This window comes from Leptonychotes weddellii, chromosome 4 (assembly GCF_054177405.1).
Source record: "Leptonychotes weddellii isolate Sample4059 chromosome 4, ASM5417740v2, whole genome shotgun sequence".
In the NCBI taxonomy this organism is placed as follows: domain Eukaryota; kingdom Metazoa; phylum Chordata; class Mammalia; order Carnivora; family Phocidae; genus Leptonychotes; species Leptonychotes weddellii.
Window position 1 is genome coordinate 141,742,019 of NC_138372.1, and position 20,840 is coordinate 141,762,858.

Genomic DNA, 20,840 nt, shown 5'->3' on the forward strand with positions numbered 1-20,840 from the left:
GGAATGAGGTAGAAAATGGTCTGTTTTTCCCGTCCTGACCTCATTCTTTTAATTTATCAGATTCCCGTTGGTATTACCTTTTATAAGTTATATTTTCTCAACCCATTCTTCCGTCCTTTCCTGCTTCCCTCCTTCCTTCCCTTCTTTCATTTTTTCTCCCTTTCTTTCTTCTATTTCTTTTTTCCTTTCTTCTTCATTCCTTAATTCACTTGTGCTCTGTAAACATATATGAGACCAAAGCCATGAACCATGTTATAGGCCCTTAGGAAATACACAGCTTAACAACAAGAGGAGCTTAGGTGTTTCAGTTTCAGAGGGCTCTTAGTTGCAGTTTATTTGTGTGAAAGGGGCGAAACACTTTTTTGGGGGGCACCTAGGGTGGCTCAGTCAGTTAAGAGACGGACACGGACTCTTGGTTTCCGCTCAAGTCATGATCTCAGGGTTGTGAGATTGAGCTCCATGTCTGGCTCATGCTAGTGCTGAAGCCTACTTGAGATCCTCTCTCTCCCTCTCCCTCTGCCCCTCCCTTTGCTTGTGCTCTTGCTCTCCTTCTCTCTCTAAAATAAATAAATAGATCTTAAAAAAAAAAACCTCTTTTTTTCTATTTTGGGTATTACGAGGTTTTGATGGTCTCCAAAGCCCCTTAAAGTTTCAAAAACAAAAATAATTTTAAAATAATTTTATGTTCGCAATCTAAGTAAGAATAAATAGACAACAAGAAATGTTAGGGGGGAAAAAAGAAATGTCAACAATGTAAGTATTTACATATAAGGCCTGATTAATAAATGGTTAATAAAATATTTTTCCTATCAGTGCAAATGATTAAGCCAAGGTGCTATCAGTAAATTTGAATGAAGAACTGTGGTGAATGTGTAAAGGTGGACATATTAAGAATGGACAATAGAGATTTGCCTGAAATATTTCCTACAAGCTCTATTACTGAATTATTAGAAACCCCATCCTGATTTCTCATGGGTCTGGTTTCACCTACAAGTCAGTCCTATTTTAGTTTGTTCTTTCATACATTATTCTGACATAAAAGTGACAGACATTTATAGATTATTTATAATAATATATCTCTGCAGCCATTTTTCCACATATCCTTGAATTACCCTAAACTATTATTGGAAATATTTTTGTGAATAAAACTTAATTTAGGAAAACACTTCAAAGTTTACATTGATTGTAGAATTGAGTGCTGATTTATTTCCATAAAGCATATCAACTAAAATATGGAAATATAGACTTTTTGTCTTTGCACTATGAAATATGATTGACAAATGCAAGATTTTTTCATAAGGGGCAGTTCATTTGTTACTGGGACTGGTATTCTACATATATATATACATATATGTAGATCTATATCTACATATATCTACACATATATCTACATATTATATATATCTACATATTGTAGATATATGTGTAGATATATATGTATATATAACATAAAAAGTTAAGAAGATGTCTTAATGATAAATTATCTTTTTTTTACTATTTTTTTTACTGTTCAAGAAAACATTCTTATCACATGAGGTATTATTATTAATTTTGAAATAACTTATTTCTCCACAAAGTATTCTAGGGTTTGCACAAAATTTGAGTTTTATTGTCTTCACCTGAAATTTCATATGTTATTAGCTGAGTCTCAAATCAGGGGATTTTAAGGGATCAATTGCATTTGCTTTTTTTGTCAAGACAAATAATGCTAAGGGCCTGGTTTATTAATAATGAAAGAGACATAGAACCAGTACATGGATATTTGTAAGTTTCACAATACTTCCTTTTTAAAAATTTGTGTTATATGGCATAGCATGTATTTAGTTTAAAAATGAAAGTGAATGTTCCATGATTCACTGTTTGCGTATAACACAAAAACTAATGATGTAATGTATGGTGATTAACATAACATAATAAAATTAAAAAGAAATAAAAGTGAATTTAGATTCTTTTCATGACAAGTATAGAATGAACATTTTAAAGAAAAAAATAGAGCCCCTTTGGGGTTGCAAGCCTAGCCAGGCTCTGAGTCAATCAATGGATAAGAGTCACTTTTCTGCCAAGGGTAATGATTGAGCTGCATTTTTTGCCAACACATTCTAGAATCCCTCACTAGTTTTCAGAACTCAGGAGGAAGGATGTAAATACTGATGAGTACTTGATTTTAAAAAAAAGATTGATATTCCATCTTGTTCAATTCCCTTTGCTTTTCCAACTCTGTGTCTTCACAGGAGGCTGAGCCCTATGCTGTGCTTCTGGACCCAGACCCTTTCCAGTCTGTGGTAATTTGCCAGGGCTGTTCCTCAAACGAGAAGAGGTACTCCTGTGTTAAGTTTCCCACATTATACTACATGGGTCTGCTTCCTCATAAAACAAAAGCAAATAGTAACAAACCTAGAAAGTTGATACTCAGTAATGTGAAATTATCCTTCAAACTCTCCTCGAAAAAGATGATTTTGAGGCTGTTCTTGCATTCTAGTCTGCTAAATTAAGACGTTTCTAAATTAAGAACCAGATTATTTGACAGGGAGGAACCAGACAGAGACAACTCTGAAAGATGGGGAGGATCTCATAGGAGCTCTAACCCCATCCTAATTTTAGGGGTAAAGCCCTGAAATAAATTTTATTTACCTTTGTGTTTCCTCATTTTAAAAATCGTGTTTGCTAATGGATACTTCTCTGGCCAGTAGTTTAGAAACAAGGAATGATCATTTTAAAATCCTTCAGAAATGAAATAAGCTTGTTATATTTTCATCCCTCTAAAAGAGACATAAGGAGAGATTTATTAACATCAATTTTCCACTTTTGATGCCCTCTGTAGGAGGTGCTAGTAAAATTCAGAAATGTTTCTGAGCTTCAATTTGAGGGTCCCGCTGAATGACTTAACCAGATGGAAATGATAGAACTTTTCTTCCTCCTCATGTGATAAATAAGCTTATTAAGAATTTTTGCTAAATAGAGTCTTGCTTATAAAGAGAAAGGTTTTTAAACTTGTTTTTAAAGTTATGTGTTCATATAGAACCATACTGCTGAGGTTCCCTAGCACTTCTGGTATGGCAAAGAAGGTGCTCGTTGGCCACTCAGGAAAGATACGCCCTTCAGAAAGGCCTATTTAAAGTGCTAGGTTATGCTGTTCCTTGCTACTTTTAATCATGTAAATACCTCTCTATCTTAAAATTGCTATTGTTTTCAGACCAGATGGCATAGAACACATTTGTCATACATCTATGATTAAATAATATACAGTTAAGATGTTTTTAGTAGATCACTTTGCCCGATTTTTAAATTTATTAAATTCAATAATATATTGACCATTAGGAGCAATATATAATTTGTATCTGAAATAATATATTACTATTAATAAATCTATAAACCATACCTAATTGTTTAGATGGTATAATGTAGCCATTTATTGTATACTATGTGAATTTTGTCAACAGGGAAATCCCCCTGATGAAAAAATAGCATATTATTAATTACTAGCACCATCTGTGCAAAACAATAGGGAAACCAATATTTTAATACAATGACTTCATGCATGTCAGTTATCTTCAACATTAAATGCTGCAGTTTTGTTGACGCAGTTTACCTGTCTAATAATTTAAATAATGGATGTTCTTACAGAGGTTGAAACTATGAATAAATGAATTAAAATTAAATGTGATCAAACATTTAAATAGGTATAACATGAATCTGATTCATTCTCCAGAATATATCCTGCATGCATGTATGTATATACAAATTACTGTACCATCTGCTAGATTGTTACAGGTTGAGCATGAATTTTCTTTCTACACATGAAAGGCATATTGTAGATGCCTTGTAGTGAAAAGATTATTCAGTTGAAAAGGTTGAGACAATTGGTCTACCTAATGCCTGGCAGTGGTCAGAATCCAAGAGTACCTTCAAAAGATGGGGGCAGGGGTCATTATAGGAAAGATCATATTCTATTTAAATTTTGAGCTCTCAAGCTAACATTTTGCTAATTATGACAATGAATGTTGTTCCAAGCACCAAAGGACTCCCTTTCATCTGTCCTTTTAAACTACTGTAACCTGCCACCTGGTATGTTCTTTTTATATATCCACTTTAACTTCTGGCTTTAATAAGTATTTATTGAAAAAATTAATGAATTATGTTTAGGAGAAGGAGATGGTGAGCAAAGGGTCTTTATTTAGCTGCTGGTACAAACTATTCCTTTGGTTTGTTTATTTAGGTAGCTTAGTACCTCATACTGACAAAGTTTCTTACTAACACAGACTTCAGAGCTTCGGAGTACATAAAGAGGGACTGGTAATCATTATTGCTGGGAAACATGAACAAGCAATAGAGTTTTTCATTTTGAGGCATCTTTTGTAATAGCCAATTAATCTAAACCTTTCATTAAATAGCACTGAACAGTGATCATCAAACTTCCTTATTTTACCATGTTCTCTTACAGCTAGAAAGAAGTCTCCACATCCATAGCTTCCAACTCCTAAGATCTTGAAAGGATCTTGAAATTCTGTTATGAAATTCCATTTAGCCCTAACTCAGAATTTCCATTTATTTTTTAAAGTTGTATCTTTTTTTTATTTCCTTAAACATAGTTTAGGATGAGCTTTAGAGCTAGCTTCACTATGCAGGGCAATATTTTTAGAGCATCAACACCAGCACCACAGTCCTGGGTTTGATTTCTGAATTACACAGCTGTGTGACTTTGAACATGATTGTCAAATCCTTTAACTTCTATTTCTGGGGTATAAAGTCATCCTTATAAAATGGAAGCTGCTTTACCTCTTGCTAATTAGATGCTGGTATAGAATGAGGTGATACCATGATTATCAGTAATTATTATTTATAGCTCATCCACTGAGGTAAAGGAAATAGAAGAGTTAAAAAAAATGTTAGCCTTTCAGAAAAAATATGAATAGGCAATCACATAATAAACATAAATGCAAATAAAAATGAAGAGATTCTCAAAATCAGTGGTAGTAAGGAAAAGTAAAATTAAATAGCATAGCATGGGAGAATTTTTTTCCAAAATTTTCATATATGGTACAGTCAAAAGTGTGGGGCAATAAGCACTTTTAGGCACAGTAGGAGGGAGAGTATTAGTATACCACATCTTTTTGAGGGAAGGAAATTTAGCAGCAGCTCAAAAATTCAAATGCACATGTTTTTTGACCCAGAAATTTTACTTTTAGATATCTATCCTAGAATGATTTTTAGCCAAATGGTGAACAGATGTAGCGGTCCCCTTTCACCCTCCATCCTCCCCAAAAAACCATGCTGATACAAAATAACAAATACATGCTAATCACATTAAAAAATAAAGAGACACACACACATGAAATAAAAAAATCATCAGTTTCCAGAACTAGAGAACTAAAATCCAACATGAAAAATTGGTAATAATAATAATAATAATAATAATAATAATATTTATGAATGTTGACCTAAGAACACCAATGTTTTCATGCTTTCTGATGCACAGACACACCTGTGGCCAAGTTGGACAAAGAGCTGGAACTGAACTTCTGATATGAAGTTTCTAGGGGAAAAAAGGAGCTCCATGAAAAAGGGATCAGGAACACTCTATCCATTGTCTTTCCAAAGTATCCAAGGAGCTTTCTCTTTGTCCAGTTGTGGACATATACACATACATACATACATATTTTAAAAGTCTACTCTAAGGACCTAGAGGTAAAATCTATTAGTCATAATATTTTAAGTAATGGAGGCAAGATTTGAAAACCTAAAAATATTTTCAGGTTTAAGTCTCACTTAATTGATACATTGGCCTTTTTAAAAATGAAATTGATAGCCATATAACCAACAATATCTCTTTCCTTTTGGGGGAATTGAAAGTAAAGTTGAAGGCAAATTTCCCCCTGTGCTGAAACAACTGTCTAGAATTCTATGGCCATGTTAAGACCACTGGCAGTCTTGGTTTCTGAAACCTTTACCTTATTCACTTAAGGAAACACCTGCAATGAGGGGAGTCAAGTCAGCAGATCTAACAAAAATTTGCATTAGTAACTCAAGAACAGGAGAAAACAAAACAATTTCAAAAAGATTATTTTTTATCTTATTTTAAATCATTAAAGAGATAAAAGAAGGAATAGAAATCTTGATAAAAAACAAGGACTATAACAAAACAGATGAAAAATAATGAAGTAGAACGCCTAGGAGTAAAAAAAAACATATATCATTGAAATAAAAACTGAGCTGATTAAATGATACCTGGACACAGGTGAAGTAAGAATAAGGAAATGGGGAGAAAAGGAAATATACAGCATACATCTAGCATTCCTTGATTGAGAGAATAGGGAGAAAAGATATCTCTGGGTGACATAGAATGGAAAATGTCCAAAATTGGAAAAGACATGGTTGCTCAGATTGTGTAGCAAGCAGCACAGTGAATTCTGAATAAGAGAAACAAAAGTCCTCTTAACTAGATCAGTTCTCTTGACTGACTTAGCAAATTAATGTGCCTCTCTTCTTTTCAAATGATTCTTGGAGTGTGGTAAATATTCAGCTAGGAAGTGACTACGTGGTAGATCAGTGCACTATGACTCCCACCCATGGAATTCTGAAAGATAGATAACATGAAAATCTGACCAACAGACTCATGTCAAAGGAAAGGCCTTGTGCCACATCAAAAACTTTCAATTAACACAAATTTATATATTTCAGTTTAAGCAAAATATTTAAAATGAACATTAATCACTTGGTAAAATGATTCTAAGCTTTAGCGCATTTCTCATTCCCTCATTGAGGTAATAGTTCTGATGAGAGATCATTCTTCAGGAAAAAAAAAAAAACTATATCAGTGATCAACTATAGAACTCAAAGTCATAAAAAAAATTACCTACCAAGAAATACACCATTAACAAAGCTTATATCAGCAATTTTATCTAAGAATCCACTGCCACTCTTATAAAAACTCAATTGACCATAGATATATAAATTGATTTTGAGACTCTCAATTCTATTTCTTCTTCTTTTTTTTTAGTTTAGTTTTTAAATTTTAAATCCAGTTTAGTTAACATACAGTGTTATATTAGTTTCAGGTGTGCAATATAGTGATTCAACAATTCTATACATCACTGGGTCGTCATCACGAGAAGCGTACTCCTTAATTCCTGTTACTTTTGTTCTCTGAGTCTGTTTGAGTCTGTTTCTTGGTTTCTCTCTCTCTTTTTTCTTTGCTCCTTTGTTTTTTTAAATTAATTTATTTAGTTTCCTTTTTTTAAATTGAGGTACAATTGACATGTAACATTATTTTTTTTAGTTTTGTGTTTTTATTTAAATTCCAGTTAGTTGACATATAGTAAAATATTTGTTTCAGGTGTAGAATTTAGTGATTCATCACTTACATATAACACCCAGTGCTCATCACAGCCAGTGCCTTCCTTAATACCTATCACCCATTGAACCCATTCCCCCACCATCTGCCCCTCCAGCAACCCTGTTTGTGCCCTATAGTTAAGAGTCCTTTATGGTTTGCCTCCCTCTCTATTTTTACCTTATTTTATTTTTCCTTCCCTTCCCCTATGTTCATCTGTTTTGTTTCTTAAATTCCACATGAGTGAAATCATATGGCATTTGCCTTTTTCTGACTGACATTTCACTTAGCATAATTCCGCTTAGCATAATACACTCTAGCTCCATTCATGTTGTTGCAAATGGCAAGATTTCATTCCTTTAAATGGCTGAGTAATATTCCTGTGTGTGTGTGTGTGTGTGTGTATCAATCATTGCTTTTTTTCTCCATTCATCAGTTGATGGATATTTGGGCTGTTTCCATAATTTGGCTATTATAAATAATGTTGCTATAAACAAACATAGGGATACATGTATCCCTTTGAATTAGTGCTTTTGCATTTTTGGGGTAAATACCTGGTAGTGCAAATAATGGAATTTGGGGTAGTTATATTTTTAACCTTTTGAGGAAAGTCCATACTGTTTTTCAAAGTGGCTGTACCAGTTTGCATTCCTACCAACAGCGCACAAGGGTTCTTTTTTTTTCCACATCCTTGCCAACACTTGTTGTTTCTTGTGTTGTTGATTTAAACCATTCTGACATGTGTAAGGTGATATCTCACTGTAGTTTTAATTTACATTTCCCTGATGATGAGTGACGTTGATCATCTTTTCATGTGTCTGTTGACCATCTGGATGTCTTCTTTGGAGAAATATCTGTTCATGTCTTCTGTGCATTTTTTAATAGGATTATTTGTTTTTTGGGTGTTGCATTGTATCAGTTCTTTATATATTTTAGATACTAACCCTTTATTGGATAAGCCATTTGCAAATATCCTCTGCCATTTAGTAGGTTGCCTTCTAGTTTTTGTTGATTATTTCCTTTTCTGTGCAGAAACTTTTTATTTTGATGTAGTCTCAATAGTTTATTTTTCCTTTTATTTCCCCTGCCTTAGGAGAGACATATCTAGAAAAATGTTGCTATGGCTGATGTCAGAGACATTTCTGCCTGTGCTCCTTTTTAGGATTTTTATGGTTTCAGGTCTCAAGGTCCCACATTTAGGTCTTTAATACATTTTGAATTTATTTTTGTGTATGTCATAAGAAAGTGGTCTAGTTTCAGTCTTTTGCATGTAGCTGACCAGTTTTCCCAACACCATTTGTTTGAGAGATCATCTTTTTCTTGTTAGATATTCTTTCTTGCTTTGTTGAAGATTAATTGACCATATAATTATGGGTTAATTTCTGGCTTTTCAATTCTGTTCCATTGATCTCTGTGTCTGTTTTTGTGCCAGTACCATACTGTTTTGATGACTGTCGCTTTGTAGTAGGTTTTGAAATTTGATGTTTTTAGCTAAATTTATTACTAAGTATTTTATTCAGTTAGATCCTATTGTAAAGAAATTGTATTCTTGGGCGCCTGGGTGGCTCAGTTGGTTAAGCGACTGCCTTCGGCTCGGGTCGTGATCCTGGAGTCCCGGGATCGAGTCCCACACCGGGCTCCCTGCTCAGCAGGGGGTCTGCTTCTCCCTCTGACCCTCTTCCCTCTCGTGCTCTCTGTCTCTCATTCTCTCTCTCTCAAATAAATAAATAAAATCTTTAAAAAAAAAAAAGAAATTGTATTCTTAGTTTCTTTTTGGATTGTTCATTGCTGGTATATAGAAATACTACTGTTTGTGTGTTGATCTTATACCCTGTAACTTTGCTGAATTCATTTATTAACTTCAGTATCTTTCTCGTGGATTCTTTGAGATTTTCTGTATAATGTATAGGAACATGCCATCTATAGATACAGTTCTCCTCCTCCTTCTCCTTCTTTTACAATTTGAATATTTTTCCTTCTTTGTCTTGTCTAATTGTTCTAGCTAGGATTTCCAATATAATGTTGAATAGCACTGATGAAAGTAAGCATCTTCATTTTGTTCTTGATCTTGGTGGGAAAACTTTCAATCTTTCACCATTGAGTAAGATGTTAGGCTATAGGTTTTTCATAAATGCCCTTTGTTATGTTGATACACTGACTTTTAAAAATAGGAAACTATATGAGTATTTGAAAAAGATGAGAATTAAAGAAGATGATTGAAAGAATTTCCATTAGAAGTTAGAAATTCTCAGATTTGGTTTTCAAAAATTCAATGCATGTAACTCTGAATAGTTATAATCATAAAGGACACATCTGAAAATACTTAAAAAATAAGTTAAAAAGATGGAAAAATATGTATTAGACTAATCCAAAGAAAGCTGGTCTACATTTTTAATAACAGGCACAATAGAATTTATAGAATTCTGGTCTATATGCTGTTGGAAGGATACCAGCTTACAGAATCAATGAGAGCAGGAGGAAGACATTGGAAACACCAGGAAAAAGGGAAACTCAGAAGGAAACCAGGAAGCAGGAAATGTTGGAACACAACTTGTGCAGGAATAACCTGGCCAGTGTGTTGCCACAGCTGCCAGAGTCTGTTGCTGCTACTGTGAGGATTCAGACTCAAAATTCCTGATTCCTTGGTTTACTCACTTACTGTTCAGAGTCCCAGGAGCTCATATCTAGCTGATTGAGCTTGTGCCTCATGCTGTCCCTGGCTGTTAGAAGACGCTTGTAGGAAGGCTTGGATTCCATGGTGGAGGCAGGTGCTAGGAAGTGGTCTCTGGCCAAATGATCAGTTGAAGAGGAGAGGAAATTCACAGAAAGGAAACTCGGGAGACTTTATGAAGAATAACATGTGAGAATTTTTTTTAATGTCTGGAAAGATACAAACAATTAGAAGCAATTACCAGTGTAGAAGTGAAGGGATAGGCTAAACAGTGTTTTGAAAATTCTATATACTTATATAGAATTTTGCAATTTTTTAACGATGAAATTGCACTCAGGCATGGCTTGTGTATTTTTAAAAATAGGTTTTAAAATTATACTTAAAAAAGAACTTTTGCCTTTAAGAGTGAGAATTATATACCCACAGCACTTTTAAACTTTCATGGGAATAATTGATGAAAAACTCGCTTCAGCAAAATTCAAGGGAGGAGAAATCTCCCTGGGACTGCAGAGATTTCACTGTTGGCTGATCTACTTTTTTTTTTCCTTGAAATTCATTGGCTTCATCTACCTTTAGAAGTTCCTTCTGTTGAAAACTCTGGATGATTTTTTTCTCTCTCTGAAGCCAGCCAGATACTTTGTAGTCATATAAATTGTCAGAAAAATTGCTGTATCTAGAGATTTTTCTGTAGTAAAAATGTGGCCACTGCCTTCTCAGAGTAGCTCATCATTTGAGATTATATTTAAAAAACCATCAAAAATAAAAGCTGCATTATATAAATTTTGAATCAGCCATGCTCTTAGGGAAATTTAATTTTACATATGTGTAGGAGTGCTTGTATTTGTGTGCATGCATGCATACATACATGTGTGTATGTGTTAGTGATAGAGAAAGACACAAAGACAGAGACAGACCAAGAGACAGACACAGAAGGAGAGAATGACTCACTTTAACTCTGTAAGGCCATTCTAGATATTTATACTCCAAGAGAAATGACCTGGAGTACAAAACTGACTGAAATTTGTACCATTACTTATTTAACAATGAAACCGAAATTAGTTGTCTACAACATAAACCAAGAGGGTCACATTTTGGAGGTCTCTTCTATAATACCTGTGTACTCATTCACTGATGATTTGATTCCTTCATTTATTCCTTTGGCAAATCTCTATTAAGTGATTCTTCAGTCGCAGTTTTCCTGCTAGACAATGAGGACCCAGAGTGAATCAAACACAGCATAGAGGAGAGACACACAACTAACCAGGCAACTGATGTAATGCAGTGTGATGCATGCTAGGATGTCCTGATGCTTTGAGAGCTCAGAAAAAAGACACAAATTCTAGACTGTAGTAAAGATTTGGTGGAGGAGAATATTGGGGTTTGTGAAGAAAGCAAACTTGGACTGAGTCTAAAGGGTGAAAACTATAGTAGAAGAAGAAAAGAAATTTTAAATAACTAACTAATTAACAAGGTGAGATCTCTCAGAGATTCTGAGGCAACCAGACAGAAGATTTTAGGGACATCATTGTTTTTAATGGGGAGGGAAGATTTCTACTTGAAGCATCCATGACCCCAGATTGGTAAGAGGGGATCGATAGTAGATATCTGATGTTTTTTACTGCCCAGAACTCCAGAATTATTCACCTTTTTTTCTGGGAACTATAATCTGAATTCCATTTGGGGAATTTGTTCATTCCCTTACACCCACACACACACACAGCATTCCTGAGGTTGAACACAGCTATCTTGAACCCACCACTAATATTCATCCTTTTAGCCACAGTAATTGGTCAAGTCTTGAACATAAGATCCAATCAGAACTAAACTTACTTGGCAATTCCCAGGAAAGAGATGTTCACTCTTTTCAGTTAGGCCTGAAACCTGAGAGAATGTTGGGGCTGGAGATCCAGGCAACCTCTTGCTATCATGTGATGCTTGATGCTGAAGCCAATATGACAGAAGGCAGAGTAAAGAGATGGAGAAAAACCAACTCCTAATTATATTTTCTGGGCCCTGAATCCAGTCTTGTTCTTTTATGTGAGCCAATAAATTCCCTTTTAGCCTAAGTAAGTTGGTTGTATTTTCTTTCACTTGCAACCAAGAGTTCTAATTCATGCAGTCCCCAAAGAGGAAGACGTAGGGTGGGGGTTAGAAGGGAATAGCTAATATTTATTAAGCAACTATTTTGTCCCCACAATGTAAAGCTGGATGCTGTTTTTAAGTAAAGTCCACAATATTCTAGGAACCAAATGAAAGTATCTTAGCACAAAGGCCTGCCTAATTGTAAATTCTCTTCATTTTACATTACCCTGTGCTAGTTTGAGGTGTATTCAAGGCCAGCATTTCTTTCTTTGTGTTTCTATGAAATGTTGGTAAGTGTTATATGAGAAAAATCCTTAATATGTAAGAAAAACATTAAACATACTTATAAGTGTTGATATTATATGACTTTTGTAAATGGTTCAAAGTATCTGATGAGAGATCACCCACAGCATGAACTAAGGATGGTTAAAAATTATGCTTTGATACACAGGCAACATTTTCAATCTTATACAATGTTTTTATTTGAAAATTTGAGTTTGTGCTTCTAAATTTTGGGGGAGATGTTATTCCGTTTGTGTTGGCATTGGAGGTTCATACTACACATGGATATTTTTAATAAAAAATTTTTAATAAAAAAACAGACTTTAGGAGCACCTGAGTGGCTCAGTCAGTTAAGTACCCAACTCTTGATTTCAGCTCAAGTCATGATCTCAGGGTCATAAGATCAAGCCCTGCATCGGTTTCAGGGCTGGGCGTGGAGTCTGCTTAAGATTCTCTCTCTCCCTCTCCTTCTGCTCCCCTTCCTGCTCACACTCTCTCTCTTTCTCTCAATAAGTAAATAAATAAACAAATAAATAAAAAAAAACCTTTAATAGTTCTTCAGTAAAACACAAAGAAAATCAGAATGATTTAAAGTAAATGTGACTAATGACAACTGTAAATTGCCAAACACAATTATGAGGTAAACTTTCCAAGATTAAATAAGTAAATATTTTTGGAAACTGCCATATATGAGTTAAAACATTAAATCTGTGTTATTCTCTTTGCTATAATTTGCTTTTGAGAATGAGAATTTTGTAATATCCTGGAATTAAAACAAAATGTTAGAATATATTTGATGCTGTGCTTAAAATTAGAAACTGACTCAGAAATATCATTCCTACTATTAAATAACTATGTGAAATAAAAGGAAATAGAGTCCTATTCTCATACAAAGGATGCATGCTTTTATGTCATATTATAAAAATTCACAGTAAATAATTATTTGCTTTAGATTATTTTAATTTTTTCTTAATTTTAGAATGATTTAATTTCTTTAAAGATACTTTTATTCAGTTATAAAATTTTTAAAACATATAAATAAATTCAGATTCTTTTGCAACAGTTATTTAATCTGAGACCATTTTTGTTGTTTTCTATAATGTAAAGGAGACTTCTATTTTCTGTAAACCTATGGATTTTACATGTGGGAGAAATTGCATGTGGGTTCTTTTTAATGTTAAAATGTGGGGAGGTCTTAGAGAAAGCTCTCTAGATGTTCAGTGGTCCATCTTTTGTCACAGGCGCATATGAGCATCTTGGGATGTTGGCAACAATGGGGATAGTCTTCACAGGCTATCTAAAAAGAAAATGGAACAAAGTCTTGCCTACTGGAAGATCAATGTACAGTGTGTTGGCTGCTTTATAAAGGAAGTTCTAGACAGGGTCAGTTTCATAGCTTGCGACTTCTGCAATTACTCAGGGCCCTGCACTTGATTTAATGCTCTGCTGTAACTGTCTTAAGATTCTTAATAATTTTTGATCATGGGACACCGAATTTTCATTTTGCACTTGGCCCCATTAATTATTTAGTTGATCCTGATTCTAGGAGCTGGGTATACATATTAATGAAGTGGGGGAAAAATTCTTGCTCTTGTAAGACTTACATTTTAATAGGAGAGACATAAAATAAACAACATAACAAAGTATGAAATAAACTACTAAGGGATATATCCTCAGGAGAAAAATGAGGAATGGAATGGGGATAGAAAATATATGTGTGTGTAGGAGAGTTGGAGGGGTAAAGTTTGGAATTTTAGACAGGTTGATCAGAAAGTCCTCAGTGAGAATGTGACATTTGAATAATAACCTGAAGATAATAAAGGAGTGAAGCATCCTGAAATATGGTAGAAAAGTCTTCCAGACAGAAGGGCCAGCTTGTGCAAAGGCCTTGAGGGGAAAGTGTGCCTAGAACAATGAGCTGACTAGTGTAGCTGGGGAAGATACAGCTGCACTACCTGTAGGCAAGTTTAGGCAGAGTAATGATATTACCTGGAAGGATCACAGTTACTGCTATGTTAAGAACAGTCTGGGAGAGCCAGAGCAACAAGACAAGAGGAAAAACTAATAGCACACCAATGAAGATCATGTACATTGGTCACTCAGGAGATTACACAGTCTGTGGTTCCCAGATGCTGTTGAACCATGGGTCTTGCTGTAGTAAAAGCTTGAGTGGGGTTGATTATTTCTAGATTCCATTTTGAATCCTATCTTCTGGATTCAATCCCCTTATCTCAGGCCTTGTGACCTTTCTCTTTCTTCACATCCTTCTCAGCGTCTTACCCCCACATCCTTCTCAGTGTCATTCCCCTACAATAGGGAATCCTTTCTAGTCTTTGGGCTGAGAGGAGTTGAGCCCTACCAAGGGTATGATTCACAACTGTATGCTACCCCAAAAGAGAACTAATAAAGAACTGGTTACTTAGCCCAAGAATCTCTATTAAAGCTAAGGATAGCATTGGAAGAAAAAGAAATCAATCAGTAAGAAGAAAAAAGGCCCCATTGCTCAGTACTCTAGTTACTTGGGAGTTATCTGGAAATACAGATTCTAAGGAAGAGCAGTGAGAAGATGATCAGCATGACTAGTGAGTGGGAACTTTTTGCAACGGTGAGGAGAATGCCTGTGGGTGACAATGGAAGGATGTGGGAGTGTACTTGATCCTTAGGAGACCACAGGAAGGGCATGCACATATACAATCCCACCAATGGGTTAGTAATTGGCAGACAGACCTCCATCTCTACCTCGTTCTATTTTCTCAACAGTTTTCATTCTCTTTGCCAACCTGTGCTACCCTGTTGCTGACATAGACCCACGCTCTGTATTTTATCGAGCCCCAGTGCCCAGCGCTATTTGATGATCACACATAAGATACTATAATTTAAAATCCCTTATAGAGAAATCTGATTAGCCTAATTTGGGTCAGATGTCTAACTCTGACCCAGGAAGTTTTGGTCATTAGGATCAAGGGCAGCATAGCCTTCTGGGAGTGGTAGGTAAGATATGTTATTTAGGAAAAAGGATTAGCCTGAGGAGAATGCTGAGATTCTCTAGTTTACTGTCTAATGATTTTATGCTTTGTATTATATAAACCCTACCATAAAGGGTTTTAAAACCTACTCAACAATTTGTAGTCTATACAAGCTATAGATATACACATATATAGAGAGGTTTTTTTGTACTACTGTGTTGTGGCAAAGATTAACTCACTTTATCCCTCTATGTTGACCTCGGAATAAATACCATTTATAAACCAAATCATCTGTTTGGATGTCACATTCTGTAACATGAGCAATTGTTCTTTTCTTCAATCATAAAAACTTGGAAGCAAAACTTGATTAGCTAGGGATACCATGTTGTAGTGTAATTATATAGATATATGTTTGCTGGAGACCATACTTTATGTTGTTGGGTTCAACTGTTTGTTTACTAAATCCTGCAAGAAACAAAATCAGGTTACATTTTAATATTTTTTATATAAGATAATTTCTTTTAATGTTTTCTTAGTTCTGAACTAAAAATAGATTATCAAATGACTTCTGAATAGGAACTTACATACTTATCTCAAGCATTTCTCATAAGCCCTAAGGCACTACAAATCTCTTTTTCCCAAAGGATGACAAATAGCTCAATTTCTTTCTGAGCAATTTTTATACCCTTTTCTGAGTGTTAAATTTAATATTCTTAAATTATATGCTACAATGATTTAATCTTGAACTATATCAAAGGACACTTAGGTTACTTTATTTTATTTCCAAGAGTATTTGCTGTATTTAGTTTATACTTGCTAAAACATATACAAAACCATACATATTGTATTACCAACATTGAAAAACAAAGGGAGAAGTCTGGTAAATTAGTAGACAGATATTTTGAATATACACTGGTTAAAATTTTAATTCTCATAACTTTTGTATTCTAGTCTATAAATATTTTCTTTTTAGGATAGATTTTAAAGTAAGAGGGAAGAGGTTCTTAAGGTTATTTGTCTGTGCTGTACTTTGTTTCAAAACATTACTGTACGTTCTCAACGTTTCTTTACAATTATGTTCTTACTAACGGTATTAGGTATCTATTGCTCTGTGACAAATTGGCCCAAAACTGAGATGCTTAAAATAACAAATATCTATTATCTCACAATTTCTAAGGGTCAGGAATTCAGTTGCAGCTTGACTAGTTCCCTCTGACTCAGAGTCTCTCACAGGCTACAATCAAGGTGTCAGCTGGGGCTGCAGTCTCATCTCAAGGCAAGACTGGAGGGCGATCTGCTTCCAAGCTCAGGAATATAGTTTGAGCCTCAACAACCCCAAGATTTAGGCCCTCTTGGACTGCTGGACTGAGGGTTTCAATTCCTCACTGGATATTGGCCAGAGGCCTTCCTTAATTTTTTGCCATATGGGGCTCTCCATAAGAAAGCTCACAGCATAGGAACTCGCTTACATCAGAGCAAGAGATGAGAGAGCAAGAGAGAGAGTAAGAGAGAGAGAGAGAGAAGACAGAACCTAGAGTCTTTTTGTAACCTAATTTCAATAGTGACATACTATCACTTTTGCATTATATTCATATTAACTGTGTCCAGCCCATGCTCAAAGGGAGGGAATTATAGAAACCTGAATAGCAGGAGGCAGAGGTCATGTGGAACCAGTTTAGAGGCTACCTACCACACTAATCATTGTAGTAAGTGGTAAATAGCTGCTATTAGAGAAATTTTAGGAGTTTTGTAGAAGTTTCAACTGAAGGATAGATGAGTGACAACCTACCTATGTAGTACAGCTTTTCTGTGGAAGTCAGAAGCCTGGGGTTCTAAAACTAGCTTTATCACCTGTGACTTTGGATGATTCATACTGTAGATCTTTCCCAAACCATAATAAGGCCAGATGAGGTATTCTCAAAAACACAGCTTAGGATAGGAATGAGGTGGAGTAGCCAAGAGATGCACAGTATGTGGCAGAGGGAATCTCCAAATAAAATGGTGAGAACATCACCCTGATACTAAAGCCAGGCAGAAAACACACCAAGAAAAGAAAAAATACAGGCCAATATCTCTGATGAATGTAGGTACAAAAATTTTCAGCAGAATACTAGCAAACAGAATTCAATAGCACATCAAAAGGATCATACACCATGATGAAGTAGGACTTATCCCTGGGATGCAAAAATCATTCAACAGTCAGTCAATGGAGTACATTACATTAACAGAGCAAAGGATTAAAATCACTAATCATCTCAATAGATAAAAAGCATTAACAAAATTCAACACATTTTCATGATAAAAAACACTAAAAAAACACAAGAATAAAAGAAAATTACCTCAATATAATCAAGGCCTTATATGAAAAGCTCATAGCTAACATTATACCCAATGGTAAAAAAATGAAATATTTTCTCTAAGATCAAGAGCAAAGCAAGGATGCCCACCGTTTTCTCATCTGTTCAACACAGTACTAGAAGTCCTAACTAGAGCAATTAGGCAAGAAAAATAAATGGAAGGCATCAAAATCAGAAAATGAGAAGTAAAATTATTTCTGTTTGTAGATGACATGGGCTAAAGATTCCACATAAAAAAGTTAGAACTAGTAAACATATTTCACAAATTTGCAGGATAATAATGAGCATATAGAGCTTAGTCATGCTTCTATACACTAACAAGAATCTGAAAAATTAAGAAAAAAGTCCCATTTATAATAGCATCAAAAAGAATAAAATACTTAGGAATAAACTTAACCAATGACACAAAAGACTTGTAACACTGAAAACAATGAAACATTGCTGAAATTAAGGAGGACACAAATAAATGGAAAGACATCTGTGTTCATGTTTTGAAAGACTTACTATTGTTAAAAATGTCCACTTTCCCAAAGCAATCTACTATTCAGTGCAATTTCATCAAAATCCCAATGACATTTTCTCTCAGAAATAGAAGAAAATCCCAAAATTCATATAGAACTAGAAAGGATTCTCAATAGTCAAAACAATCTTGAGAAAGAATAACAAAGCCAGAGGCCTTACACTTCCTGACTTCAAAACATACTGCAAAGCTTTAGTAGTCAAGAGTATAGTACTGGCATAAAGACAGACATATAGAGCAATGGAACAGAATATAGAACACAACAATAAATCCACACACTTATAGTCAAATGATCTTCAACAAAAGTGCCAAGGCTACACAATGGGGAAAGATAATCTTTTCAACAAATGGTGCTGATAAAACTGGTTATCCACATGCAAAAGAATAAAATTGGACCTTTATCTCACATCATACACAAAAGTAAATTCAAAATGAATTAAAAACTCAAATGTAAGATCTGAAACTATAAAACTTCTAAAAGAACAAAGAGAAAAATCTTTATAACATTGGTTTTCAATGATGATTTTCTTGGATATGACACCAAAAGCACAAGCAATAATAGCAAAAATAGACAAATGGGACTACATCAAACTAAAAAACTGTGCAGTAAAGGAGACAATCAATAGAATTAAAAGGCACCTTAAAGAATGGGAGAAAATGTTTGCAAACCATATGTCTCAGAGATGGTTAATTTCCAAAATACGTAAGGAACTTCTACAACTTAATAGCAAAAAAGCAAAAAACCCAATTAAAAAAATGGGCAAAGGACTTGAATAGATTTTTCTCTAAAGAAGACATATGGATGGTCAACAGGTACATGAAAAGGTGCTCAATATCACTAATCATCAGGAAAATGCAAACCAAAACTAATACGTGATATCACCTCACACCTGTTACAGTGGCCAATATAAAACAAAAACAAAACCCAGAAAATAACAATTTTTGGTGTAGATATGGAGAAATTGGATCCCTGCATACTGTTGGTAGGAATATAAAATGGTGCAGTGACTATCCAAAAACACTCTGGAAGTTCTTTAAAATATTAAAAATAGAACCAGCATACAATCCAGAAATCCTACTTCTGTGTATTTATCCAAAAGAATTGAAAACAGGCTCTCAAAGAGATATTTGCCCTTCCACGTTCCTTGCAACATTATCATAATAACCAGTGTATGGAACCTAAGTGTCCATCCATGGGTGAAAGGATAAAGACAATTTGCTTTATATATAATAATGGAATAGTATTCAGCCTTAAAGAAGAAGGAAATGCTGTCATAAGCAACAACATGGATAAATCTTATGACATTATGCTAAATGAAATATGTCAGTCACAGAAGGACAAATACTGCATAATTCCATTTATATGAGGTATCTAAAATAGCCAAATTCATAGAAGCCAAAAGAAGAATGGTGGTTGTCAGAGGTTGGAGGGAGGAGTAAGTGGGAGGTTGCTGTTCAAGAGGTATATAGTTTCGTCATACAAGATGAAAAAGCTCTAGAGATTTGCTGTACAACAGTGTACATGTAGTTAACAATACTATACGATACACTTAAAATTTTGTTAGGAGGGTAGATTTCATGTTAAGTGTCCTTTACCACAATTAAAAAAATAAGAATAAAGTAGATTATAAGCAATTGATAAATTAATAAAAGAGTTCCTTGACAGGACTGACAAAGTGATGAAGGTAAATTATTTCCCAAACAAACAAAAAAATCATAAAAGTAATAAGAAATCAGGCACTCTGGGGAAAACAATAAAAACTTATAGGAAATTCATGGTCCAAATGTTAAACAAATTGAACTAAAATAGTGCAAATTTTGAAAAACTATGAAGTATAGAGAGATCTATATATTAGATTTCACTTATACATTCTAATATATAGGTTTCACCTATATATTAGAATCATTCTCCTTTGATTTGCTTGAGAATCCTGCTATTGGACCTCCAGTAAAAGAACTGAATATTGGCTCACTGATTGACTATGCACTAAAATCTATTTATAGCCATAATAATAGGATTATTTGTTGGTTTTCCAACTCACTTATTTAAGTTATGGACCAAACATAGAAGACAATATCATGGAACAGAAATTAAAAATTTCAACTTTGATAATATCAAAGTTAATTTTCAACTGACGACATGTTGGGAAACTGAAGGGGAACGATGAGGTGGAGATAAACTTAGGAGCTTAATATCTCTAATATGGGGTATAGTGAAAAGATGTTGTCTAAAGTTGTGGAAATATGGAAGGTTGGAGTTGGTGGTGTCAATTGCAAAAGGGTATGAGTGTTAGCCTTGCAATGTTAGAATAAATCAGATTAGAGTTTGGTATAATCTGTGACATGGAAATTATTTCTTCCTCCTCATCTTCTTTTCTCTTCCCTCATCTCCTCCTCATTCTCTTTCTTCTTCTCCAGTTTCTTCTGTAAATTGGGCTTGTAGGCAAAACAAATCTTGTTTATCCTCTGGGAGTTTGTGGCCTCTGGTTTAAGTATGCGTTGAAGCTTTCTGGTCAGTGTTGAACCTCTCCCTTTACCCAAAGAAGAGCAGGGGTGTCTGGCACTTTCTATTCTATTTCTGCATAAACTCTATCTTCTGTTTATTTTAACATTTCCACCTTTGAGTTCCCAA